At 47.3% G+C, this 13217-nt stretch overlaps 1 protein-coding gene across 1 annotated transcript in view; it reads right to left on the bottom strand.

Annotated features, from left to right (window-relative positions):
- The window catches only part of inpp5jb (inositol polyphosphate-5-phosphatase Jb), a 214775-nt gene that overhangs the window by 22782 nt on the left and 178776 nt on the right, over positions 1-13217 (bottom strand). The window lies entirely within an intron of this gene.

Genomic DNA, 13217 nt, shown 5'->3' with positions numbered 1-13217 from the left:
AATCTCCAATTCACCTACCTAACAAGCACGTCTTTCGGGACTTGTGGGAGGAACCAGGAAACCCACACAGACATGGGGAGAATATGCAGAATACGCACAGTGACCCAAGCCAAAATCTAACTGGGGTCCCTGGTGCTGTGAAGCAACAGTGCTAACCACCATACAACCATGCCACCCAAAATGGCCCTTTTCTTTGCTGAAGACTGAATGTAATCTATGTAAATTAACAAACACATTTCTCTACATTACAACAGTGCCTACAATTCAAAACCACTTCATTGTGAAGTGTTTATACATGTTTTGCCAGAGCCTGATGCGAAAGGTGTCTGATGTGTGAAAGTAAGTTAGAACATAGAACATAGAACAATACAGCGCAGTACAGGCCCTTCGGCCCACGATGTTGCACCGAAACAAAAGCCATCTAACCTACACTATGCCATTATCATCCATATGTTTATCCAATAAACTTTTAAATGCCCTCAATGTTGGCGAGTTCACTACTGTAGCAGGTAGGGCATTCCACGGCCTCACTACTCTTTGCGTAAAGAACCTACCTCTGACCTCTGTCCTATATCTATTACCCCTCAGTTTAAAGTTATGTCCCCTCGTGCCAGCCATATCCATCCGCGGGAGAAGGCTCTCACTGTCCACCCTATCCAACCCCCTGATCATTTTGTATGCCTCTATTAAGTCTCCTCTTAACCTTCTTCTCTCCAACGAAAACAACCTCAAGTCCGTCAGCCTTTCCTCATAAGATTTTCCCTCCATACCAGGCAACATCCTGGTAAATCTCCTCTGCACCCGCTCTAAAGCCTCCACGTCCTTCCTATAATGCGGTGACCAGAACTGTACGCAATACTCCAAATGCGGCCGGACCAGAGTTCTGTACAGCTGCAACATGACCTCCCGACTCCGGAACTCAATCCCTCTACCAATAAAGGCCAACACTCCATAGGCCTTCTTCACAACCCTATCAACCTGGGTGGCAACTTTCAGGGATCTATGTACATGGACACCTAGATCCCTCTGCTCAGCCACACTTTCAAGAACTTTACCATTAGCCAAATATTCCGCATTCCTGTTATTCCTTCCAAAGTGAATCACCTCACACTTCTCTACATTAAACTCCATTTGCCACCTCTCAGCCCAGCTCTGCAGCTTATCTATATCCCTCTGTAACCTGCTACATCCTTCCACACTATCGACAACACCACCGACTTTAGTATCATCTGCAAATTTACTCACCCACCCTTCTGTGCCTTCCTCTAGGTCATTGATAAAAATGACAAACAGCAACGGCCCCAGAACAGATCCTTGTGGTACTCCACTTGTGACTGTACTCCATTCTGAACATTTCCCATCAACCACCACCCTCTGTCTTCTTTCAGCTAGCCAATTTCTGATCCACATCTCTAAATCACCCTTAATCCCCCACCTCCGTATTTTTTGCAATAGCCTACCGTGGGGAACCTTATCAAACGCTTTGCTGAAATCCATATACACCACATCAACTGCTCTACCCTCGTCTACCTGTTCAGTCACCTTCTCAAAGAACTCAATAAGGTTTGTGAGGCATGACCTACCCTTCACAAAGCCATGCTGACTATCCCTGATCATATCATTCCTATCTAGATGATTATAAATCTTGTCCCTTATAATCCCCTCCAAGACTTTACCCACTACAGACGTGAGGCTCACCGGTCTATAGTTGCCGGGGTTGTCTCTGCTCCCCTTTTTGAACAAAGGGACCACATTTGCTGTCCTCCAGTCCTCTGGCACTATTCCTGTAGCCAATGATGACATAAAAATCAAAGCCAAAGGTCCAGCAATCTCTTCCCTGGCCTCCCATAGAATCCTAGGATAAATCCCATCAGGTCCCGGGGACTTATCTATTTTCAGCCTGTCCAGAATTGCCAACACCTCTTCCCTACGTACCTCAATGCCATCTATTCTATTAGCCTGGGGCTCAGCATTCTCCTCCACAACATTATCTTTTTCCTGAGTGAATACTGACGAAAAATATTCATTTAGTATCTCGCCTATCTCTTCAGACTCCACACACAATTTCCCATCCCTGTCCTTGACTGGTCCTACTCTTTCCCTAGTCATTCGCTTATTCCTGACATACCTATAGAAAGCTTTTGGGTTTTCCTTGATCCTTCCTGCCAAATACTTCTCATGTCCCCTCCTTGCTCGTCTTAGCTCTCTCTTTAGATCCTTCCTCGCTACCTTGTAACTATCCATCGCCCCAACCGAAACTTCACACTTCATCTTCACATAGGCCTCCTTCTTCCTCTTAACAAGAGATTCCACTTCCCTGGTAAACCACGGTTCCCTCGCTTGACGCCTTCCTCCCTGTCTGACCGGTACATACTTATCAAGAACACGCAGTAGCTGATCCTTGAACAAGCCCCACTTATCCAGTGTGCCCAACACTTGCAGCCTACTTCTCCACCTTATCCCCCCCAAGTCACGTCTAATGGCATCATAATTGCCCTTCCCCCAGCTATAACTCTTGCCCTGCGGTGTATACTTATCCCTTTCCATCATTAACGTAAACGTCACCGAATTGTGGTCACTGTCCCCAAAGTGCTCTCCTACCTCCAAATCCAACACCTGGCCTGGTTCATTACCCAAAACCAAATCCAACGTGGCCTCGCCTCTTGTTGGCCTGTCAACATATTGTTTCAGGAAACCCTCCTGCACACACTGTACAAAAAATGACCCATCTATTGTACTCGAACTATATCTTTTCCAGTCAATATTTGGAAAGTTAAAGTCTCCCATAATAACTACCCTGTTACTTTCGCTCATATCCAGAATCATCTTCGCCATCCTTTCCTCTACATCCCTAGAACTATTAGGAGGCCTATAAAAAACTCCCAACAGAGTGACCTCTCCTTTCCTGTTTCTAACTTCAGCCAATACTACCTCGGAAGAAGAGTCCCCATCTAGCATCCTCTCCGCCACCGTAATACTGCTCTTGACTAGCAGCGCCACACCTCCCCCTCTTTTGCCTCCTTCTCTGAGCTTACTAAAACACCTAAACCCCGGAACCTGCAACATCCATTCCTGTCCCTGCTCTATCCATGTCTCCGAAATGGCCACAACATCGAAGTCCCAGGTACCAACCCACGCTGCCAGTTCCCCTACCTTGTTTCGTATACTCCTGGCATTGAAGTAGACACACTTCAAACCACCTACCTGAACGCTGGCCCCCTCCTGCGACGTCAAATCTGTGCTCCTGACCTCTATACTCTCATTCTCCCTTACCCTAAAACTACAATCCAGGTTCCCATGCCCCTGCTGCATTAGTTTAAACCCCCCCAAAGAGCACTAACAAATCTCCCCCCCAGGATATTTGTGCCCCTCAGGTTCAGATGTAGACCATCCTGTCTGTAGAGGTCCCACCTTCCCCAGAAAGAGCCCCAGTTATCCAAAAATCTGAAACCCTCCCGCCTGCACCATCCCTGTAGCCACGTGTTTAAATGCTCTCTCTCCCTATTCCTCATCTCACTATCACGTGGCACGGGCAACAACCCAGAGATAACAACTCTGTTTGTTCTAGTTCTGAGCTTCCATCCTAGCTCCCTGAAAGCCTGCCTGACATCCTTGTCCCCTTTCCTACCTATGTCGTTGGTGCCAATGTGGACCACGACTTGGGGCTGCTCCCCCTCCCCCCTAAGGACCCGGAAAACACGATCCGAGACATCACGTACCCTTGCACCTGGGAGGCAACATACCAAACGTGAGTCTCTCACGCTCCCACAAAATCTCCTATCTGTGCCCCTGACTATAGAGTCCCCAATTACTAATGCTCTGCTCCTCTCCCCCCTTCCCTTCTGAGCAACAGGGACAGACTCCGTGCCAGAGGCCCGTACCCCATGGCTTACCCCTGGTAAGTCGTCCCCCCCACAAGTATCCAAAGCGGTATACTTGTTTCTCAGGGGAACGACCGCAGGGGATCCCTGCACTGACTGTTTTTTCCCAGTCCCTCTTACAGTTACCCACCTATCTCCAATCTTTGGTGTAACTAATTCCCTGAAGCTGCTATCTATGACCCCTTCTGCCTCCCGAATGATCCGAAGTTCTTCCAACTCCAGCTCCAGTTCCCTAACTGTTCCCTAACAGTTCCCTTCTTTCCTCATTACTGACCATTTTATAATGATTGTGATGAGAGAGTTTGGACTGAGGTTTTCTCAATTCATTAATGGGATGCAGCTAGGCCAGCATTTATTGCCCATCCCTAGTTGCCCTTCAGAAGGTGGTGGTGAGTTGCCTTCTTGAACCGCTGCAGTCCCTGAGGTGTAGGTACACCCATAGTGCTGTTAAGGAAGGAGTTCCAGGATTTTGCCCCAGCGCCAGTGAAGGAACAGCGATATATTGCCAAGTCAGGGTGGTGAATGACTTGGAGGGAACCTCCAGGTGGTGGTATTCCCAGGTATCTGCTGCTCTTGTCCTTCTAGATGATAGTGGTTGTGGGTTCGGAAGGTGCTGCCTATGGAACCTTGGGTAGTTCCTGCAGTGCATCTTGCAGATGGCACACACGGTTGGCACTTTGCGTCGGCGCTGGAGGGATTGAATGTTTCTGAAAGGGGGAGTAAGCAAGGGGGCTGCTTTGATCTGGATGATGTCGAGCTTCTGGATTGTTGTTGGAGCTGTACTCATTCAGGCAAGTGGGGAGTATTCCATTACACTCCTAATTTGTGCTTTGCAGATAGTGGACAGGCTCTGGGGAGGTCAGGAGGTGAGTTACTCACCATAGGGTTCCTAGCCTTTGACCTGCTCTGGTAGCCACTGTATTAATATGGCTGGTTCAGTTTCTGATCAATGGTAACTCCCAGGAAGTTAATTGTGGGGATTCAGTGATGGTGATGCCATTGAACGTCAAGGGGCAGTGGTTAGATCTACTCTTGTAGGAGATGGCCACTGCCTGGGACTTGTGTGGTGTGAATGTCAAGCCTGGATATTGTCCAGGTCTTGCTGCATTTGGACATGGACTGCTTCATTATCTGAGGAGTCACGAATGGTGCTGAACATTGCATCAGCAAACATCCCCATTTCTGAGCTTAAGATGGAAGGGAGGTCATTGATGAAGCAGCTGAAGAAGGTCGGGCCTAGGACATTACCATGAGGAACTCCTGCAGTGATGTCCTGGAGTTGAGATGATTGACCTCCAACCGCCACAACCATCTTCCTTTATGCCAGATATGACTCCAACCAGTGGAGAGTCAGGAGCTGAATGACACTGGAGGAACCCAAACGGTCTGTCCGTAAGCAGGTTATTGCTGAGTAGGCGTCGCTTGACAGCACTGAAATGATTCCTACCATCACTTTGCTGATGATGGAAAGTAGACTGATAGGGCGATAATTGGCTGGGTTGGATTTGACCTGCGTACATTTTCTACATTGCAGGTAGATGACAGTGTTGTAGCTGTACTGGAACAGCTTGGCTAGATGTGTGGCAAGTTCTGGAGCACAAGTCTTCAGTACGATTGTCGGGGTATTGTCAGGTCCCATGGCCTTATATCGTCCTTCTCAGTCACAACCCAGGTGAATGTGTCTGCTGTTCGTTGTCTGTATGGATCTGAAGTTGATCAGCTTGGGGCCATCACAACCCAGTTCCTACTGGATATGGGTCCACACCATAAGCCTGTCTTGAATCCAGCAGTAGACTGATAAATCTCACTCAGGGAAGCTGGGGAATGGAAAAATCTCTCACTCGAGCACTCTGGAGATGGGCCTGAGACCCAATGTTGAGTGAACGTGAGTGACCTTTACTCGACCTCTGACAGGGAAGGCTTTATTTGGCACAGCATGGAGATAGAATAAAATTCCATTCAGAGCATTCACATCCCTAAATTTGATAAACATTTTGATAAAATTCATAATGATTTAATATAAATTGGTGCTGATGTCAAGGGCCCTTCAATTAAATTTTATAGCGCATACAAGTATCTGCTATTGATATCTGTATTTAAAGCGTTATGAAGTGTGTCACAACATTGGTTAATGAAGCTGAATGATTTGTGTTTTGCTGTTACTTTTTCTGGCATTTAAAGTGAGGGGATTGCATTTGGTGTGTTTTATTGAAACGCCATGTGGTTAAAATAGTGTTAAATATATTGAAATAAGAAATATCTATAATCCTGGTAAATGAGAAACTCAGGTTTATGATCTATTCTTTTAGTCTCAGGAACGTCAATCAGCAAACACGAAATCAGGTCAGCCGGGAGATACATCACCAATAGAGGGCGCTCAGATCTCACTGAAGTGGCAGATGGTGCTCAGATTTGGTAGTCAGCCATGCAGGCACACAATTGAGAGAGTGCAGCCAGGCTTCACAGTGTAATCAGAGTGTACTCGCTCTTCATGATACCAACAAAGGTATCCAGAGCCTACCTGAATGTTGCCAGACCTGCGCAAGAGGTCTCTTCGGTATTCCTGGCAGTCATTGTGCCGGGACAATCTAACGAGATCTTGCGAGACATTACGATCTGGATCTGGCCAACAATGGGCAGGATCCTGACTTGCATAGTTAAGTGGGCTTAACTGTTCACTTAACTATAACTACGCCAGATCTGACCGATCACCGGGGAGACCCCAGCTGGGCGCCGTTTAGCACTGGTCCCCACAAACAGGGAGCAGGGGGAATGGCAGTTCACCCGGGCATTTTTACATTTCATGATCACCGATATTAATGATGACCATTATTAAGGCTAGTTTTATATTTCAGATATATCAATTGAATTAGCTGCCATGGTGGGATTTGAACCCATGTCCCTATGAGCCTGGGCCTCTGGGTTACTAGTGTAGTGATGTAGCCACTGTCATGTTATGCTTCTTGACGTGGCATAAGCTGCTTCCTTGATGTACACTCTGACAAAGGAAGGTTCAGACTTGGAGATAGCTTTAACACATTTATTGAACTGTTAACTATTCTCCTACTTGAGTTCAACTCTCTTGCTAATCTAACTATAGTAACTATATCTAACTAACCAGTCTGCTCTAATCCATGCAGTGGGGGTGTGATGCTTTCCTGATCTGTCCCTGTGTCTCTGAGTGTCGCTATGGAAAGAGAAAGAGCATGTGTGCCCTGTCCTTTTATATGGGTAGCCCCCTTGTCGCAGTGACACCTCTGGGTGTGTCGTGACTGCCATTTGGTCATGTCCTATCTTACTGACCTATTGGTTGAATGTCTGTGTGTCATGATGTCTCTGGTGCTCCCTCTAGTGTTTAATTAATCCAAGTGTATTTACATTAACCCCTTGTGTATTTACAGTGTCCTAGTGTGTCTACATTAAGCCCCTGTATATTTACAGTGATGCAGGCTAGTTTTATATTTCAGATATATTAATTGAATTAGCTGCCTTGGTGGGATTTGAACCCATGTCCCTATGAGCCTGGGCCTCTGGGTTACTAGTCCAGTGATATAGCCACTAAACCACCATCTCCCCTTGGGCTTTGTTCTTGCTCCACAGGAGGAGGGCATCGTGGGCAATACCCACCCGGGGAGAATCGGCGCTTTCAGATCGGGGCGGAAAATAACAAAGAACTGGAAGTAAAGATAATGCTAAAAGAATCAAGTCTTGGCCCTTCCCAGAACAATTCAGAAAATGAGGCCTGGGTTTGAATGAAGATTCTACACCTCAGTTTTATCTCCATTCAGTGCCTCTGTGCTTTTGCAGTGACTTTCGTTTTCTTTCAGTTTGCTTTGTCAGTCAGGCAGAAAAGCTTTAGGTTCAGCCAGGGGGCTCTGGAATATTCTATTTTTACAATTCCCAAAATGGACTCGTTGCCCTGACAACATGCCATTTTTTCAGACTCTATTTCCTTGGGCAATGACAAAATGGGCAGCTCTATGTCCATGATAGATTCTATTGAGGTAAAGGTAGGCCAAGAGCACAGAGAGGACAGACTGTGCAGAGCGAGTATTAACTCTTTGTCAATCGCATTTGTCACAACCATTTCCCGTTTGCGAGGCCTGAGGTCTCATCGCAGCCAACGTAATGAGCAGTTGCTGCTTTGCTGTAGCCTATTTATGAAGCATGCACCTTAAAAACAGTTTTCTGTAAAATGTCCCATTGCTTATCCAGGCCAGGAAAGGTAAGTCTCTAGTTGCAATCATTACCACACCATGTATTCACCCCATTGAGCTATCGAGTAGGTTCTGGTTTAAATTCTGGTGGATTTTATGTTCATTTTCATAAGAGATTAACCTTTCTTTTCCATGATATTTTTATTGTATTCTATGCCAGACCCACCCACAACCAAGATTCGACACAGAATAAAACTCCCACTTACCACCCCACCCACCATATTCAGCCCCAAATCAAGGGAAGGCAGTGGCACAGTGGTATTGTCACTGGACTAGTAATAAAGAGACCCAATGATATGGGGACCCGGATTCGAATCCCACCACGGCAGATGGTGGAATTTAAACTCAATAAAATATCTGGAATTAAAAGTCTAATGATGACCATGTAACCATTGTTGATTGCCGTAAAAACCCATCTGGTTCATGAATGCCCTTTAGGGTAGGAAATCTGCCACCCTTATCATGACCTGGTCTGGCATACATGTGACTCCAGATCTACACTAATGTGATTGACTCTTAAATGGATCAGCAAGTCACTCAGTTGTATTCAAAGGCTACGAAAACACAAAAAAGGAATTAGCTGTCATGGTGGGGTTTGAACTCATGTCCCTATGAGCCTGGGCCTCTGGGTTACTAGTCCAGGAGGGTGTGCACCGGAGCAATAGGTAAGAAGGTGAAAAAATTGAGGGAGAACTAGGGAATAGGGCCAGTATGGCTCTGAGGAAGAACAGACAGGGAGATGTTGCTGAAAACAGGGGGACTGATGGCCTGAAGTGCATATGTTTTAATGCAAGAAGTATAACAGGTAAGGTAAATGAACTTAGAGCTAGGATTAGTACTTAGAATGATGTTGTTGTTGCCATTAAACAGATCTGGTTGAGGGAAGGACAGGAATGGCAGCTAAATGTTCCAGATGTTTCAGGCGGGATAGAGGGGGAGGTAAAAAGGGTGGAGGAGTTGCACTCGTGGTTAGAGAGAGCATCACAGCTGTACTGCGAGAGGGCACCTCAGAGGGCAGCGAGGCTATATGGTTAGAGATCAGGAATAAGAAGGGTGCAGTCACAATGTTGGAGGTTTGCTACAGGCCTCCCAACAGCCAATGGGAGATAGAGGAGCAGATAGGTAGACAGATTTTGGAAGGAGTACCATGTGAGAGTACCTTTAAGAAATGGGTGTTTAAGAAATGTACCTTTAAGAAATGGGTGTTTAAGAAATGTACCTTTAAGAAATGGGTGTTTATCAGTGATGTCAGTGTGGGTGGAGCTGCGCTGTCTGTCAGCTTTTTACTTTTGTTTTAGGCTGTTTGCTGCAGGGTGTGCTTTAGTTTCGTTTTCAGTGTTGGAGCTGAAGCCAGACAGAGCAAGTGTACTGTTAATCTCTCTGCCATGGAATGACTATCTCTTGATCATTTGGTGAATTCAGAATTATAAATGTTCTCAGTAGTGAATGTAAACCTAATGTGCTTTTGTTAAAAGGTGTTTCTTTTGTCTTCTGGATGTTGTTTGGGAAGTCATTAAGGATTACATAGTGTTGTATTCTTTGGGGGTTGTATTTGAATTAATGGTTGCTAAGATGTTCACTGTATGTTTTAAAAAGGTTAACTTGAATTCATAGAATAAACATTGTTTTGCTTTAAAAAATACTTTTCCATTTCTGCTGTACCACACCTGTAGAGTGGGCCGTGTGCTCCCCATACCACAATCTATTATAAGTTGTGTGTCAGGTGAACTCCATGATACACTTTGGGGTTCTCTAAACCCAGGCCCATTACAAAAGCAACAGGGTTGTTGTGATGGGAGACTTTAACTTCCCTAATATTGACTGGGACTCACTTAGTGCCAGGGGCTTAGACGGGGCAGAGTTTGTAAGGGGCATCCAGGAGGGCTTCTTAAAATAATATGTAGATAGTCCAACTAGGGGAGGGGCTATACAGGACCTGATATTGGGGAATGAGCCTGGCCAGGTGGTAAAAGTTTCAGTAGGGGAGCATTTCGGGAACAGTGACCACAATTCAGTAAGTTTTAAAGTGCTGGTGGACAAGGATAAGAGTGGAACTAGGGTGAATGTGCTAAATTGGGGGAAGGCTAATTATAACAATATTAGGCGGGAACTGAAGAACCTAGATTGGGGGCAGATGATAGAGGGTAAATTAACATCTGACATGTGGGAGGCTTTCAAATGTCAGTTGAAAGGAATTCAGGACTGGCATGTTCCTGTGCGGAAGAAGGATAAATCTGGCAAATTTAGGGAACCTTGGATAACGAAAGATATTGGGCGCTATTCTTTGAGCCCCGCGCAGGGCCGGAGAATCAGGGCAACCGCGTCACGCCGCCCCGACGCTGGCGCGTGATTCTCCGAGGTGCGGAGAATCGGCGCCATTTGCGCCGGCGCGTTTGGCGCGGCGCCGGTCACGGGCCGCTGTCCGCGGCTGGGCCGCTTATTCTCCGGCCCAGATGGGCCGAGTGGCCGCGCAGAAACGGCAGAGTCCTGCCTGCGCCGTTCACCCCTGGTCGATGCCAGCGGGAATTCTGCGCGAAGGGTCGGGGGGTGGCCTGTGGGGGTGGGAGGGGTGGGGGAGGGGGCTCCGTCCCGGGGGGGGGGGGGGGGGGGGGGGCCTCCGATGGGGTCTGGCCCACGATTGGGTCCCACCAATTGGCAGGCCGGCCTCTTCCCCCCCCCCGCCCCCCCCCCCCCCCCCCCCCCAAGGCCTACCTTTTTGCACAGCTGGCCCCTGAACCCCCACGCCATGTTTTGTAGGGGCCGGCGCGCTGAAGAAGTCCCCCGCGCACGCATGCTGAACCACTCCAGCACCGTGCTAGTCCCCTGTGGGGGTCAGAATTGGTTGTCCCCGTGCCCGTTTCGTGCCGTCGTGAAACGCGATGGCGTTCACGACGGCGTGAACACTTAGTCTCCATTTTGGAGAATCGCACCCAGTGTAGGTCTCGTCAAAAAGAAAAAGGAGGCATTTGTCAGGGCTAGAAGGCTGGGAATAGACGAAGCCTGTATGGAATACAAGGAAAGTAGGAAGGTATTTAAGCAAGGAGTCAGGAGGGCTAAAAGGGGTCACGAAAAGTCATTGGCAAATAGGGTTAAGGAAAATCCCAAGGCTTTTTACACGTACATAAAAAGCAAGAGGGTAGCCAGGGAAAGGGTTGGCCCACTGAAAAACAGGGGAGGGAATCTATGTGTGGAGCCAGAGGAAATGGGTGAGGTACTAAATGAATACTTTGCATCAGTATTCACCAAAGAGAAGGAATTGGTGGATGTTGAGTCTGGAGAAGGGCGTATAGATAGCCTGGGTCACAGTGAGATCCAAAAAGACGAGGTGTTGGGCTTCTTGAAAAATATAAAGGTTGATAAGTCCCCAGGGCCTGATGGGATCTACCCCAGAATACTGAAGGAGGCTAGAGAGGAAATTACTGAGGCCAAAGAGATCCTCTCTTTGGATCCGCACTGTCTTCAGATGATGTCCCGGAGGACTGGAGAATAGCCAATGTTGTTCCTTTGTTTAAGAAGGGTAGCAAGGATAATCCAGGGAACTACAGGCCGGTGGAGCCTTACGTCAGTGGTAGGGAAATTACTGGAGAGAATTCTTCGAGACAGGATCTACTCCCATTTGGAAGCAAGTGGACGTATTAGCGAGAGGGAGCACGGTTTTGTGAAGGGTAGGTCGTGTCTCACTAACTTGATAGAGTTTTTCGAGGAGGTCACAAAGATGGTTGATGCAGGTCGGGCAGTGGATGTTGTCTATATGGACTTCAGTAATGCCTTTGACCAGGTCCCTCATGGCAGACTGGTACAAAAGGTAAAGTCACACGGGATCATGGGTGAGCTGGCAAGGTGGATACAGAACTGGCTAGGTCATAGAAAGCAGAGAGTAGCAATGGAAGGGTGCTTTTCTGATTGGAGGGCTGTGACTAGTGGTGTTCCACAGGGATCAGTGCTGGGACCTTTGCTGTTCGTAGTATATATAAATGATTTGGAGGAAAATGTAACTGGTCTGATTAGTAAGTTTGCGGACGACACAAAGGTTGGTGGAATTGCGGATAGCGATAAGGACTGTCAGAGGATACAGCAGGATTTAGATCGTTTGGAGACTTGGGCGGAGAGATGGCAGGTGGAGTTTAATCTGGACAAATGGGAGGTAATGCATTTTGGAAGGTCTAATACAGGTAGGAAATATGCAGCGAATGGTAGAACCCTCAAGAGTATTGACGGTCAGAGAGATCTAGGTGTACAGATCCACAGGTCACTGAAAGGGACAACACAGGTGGAGAAGGTAGTCAAGAAGGCATATGGCATGCTTGCCTTCATTGGCCGGGGCATTGAGTATAAAAATTGGCAAGTCATGTTGCAGCTGTATAGAACCTTAGTTAGGCCACATTTGGAGTATAGTGTTCAATTCTGGTCACCACACTATCAGAAGGATGTGGAGGCTTTAGAGAGGGTGCAGAAGAGATTTACCAGGATGTTGCCTGGTATGGAGGGCATTAGCTATGAGGAGATGTTGAATAAACTCGGTTTGTTCTCACTGGAACGACGGAGGTTGCGGGGCGACTGATAGAGGTCTACAAAATTATGAGGGGCATAGACAGAGTGGATGGTCAGAGACCTTTTCCCAGGGTGGAGGTGTCAATTACTAGGGGGCATAGGTTTAAGGTGCGAGGGGCAAGATTTAGAGGAGATGTACGAGGCAAGTTTTTTGCACAGATGGTAGTGGGTGCCTGGAACTCGCTACCGGAGGAGGTGGTGGAAGCAGGGACGATAGTGACATTTAAGGGGCATCTGTACAAATACATGAATAGGATGGGAATAGAGGGATACGGACCCCGGAAGTGTAGAAGATTTTAGTTTAGACGGGCAGCATGGTCGGCACAGGCTTGGAGGGCCGAAGGGCCTGTTCTGTGCTGTACTTTTCTTTGTTCTTTGTTCTTTGAAACCGGACAGACCACCCAGCATTGACCTGGGCACCCACAACTACAATTGCAAACCCAGCCCTGTCTATCCTGAAAGGTCCTCCTTGCTAACATCTGGGACCTGTGCCAAAGTTGGGAGAGCTGTCTCACAGATTAGTCAAAGAACAGCCTGACAGAATCATACCTTACAGACAATATCCCAG

This window comes from Scyliorhinus torazame, chromosome 1 (genome assembly GCF_047496885.1).
Source record: "Scyliorhinus torazame isolate Kashiwa2021f chromosome 1, sScyTor2.1, whole genome shotgun sequence".
NCBI lineage: Eukaryota > Metazoa > Chordata > Chondrichthyes > Carcharhiniformes > Scyliorhinidae > Scyliorhinus > Scyliorhinus torazame.
Note: the sequence above shows the minus strand (reverse complement) of the source record. Positions and strands in the feature narration are given on the sequence as shown.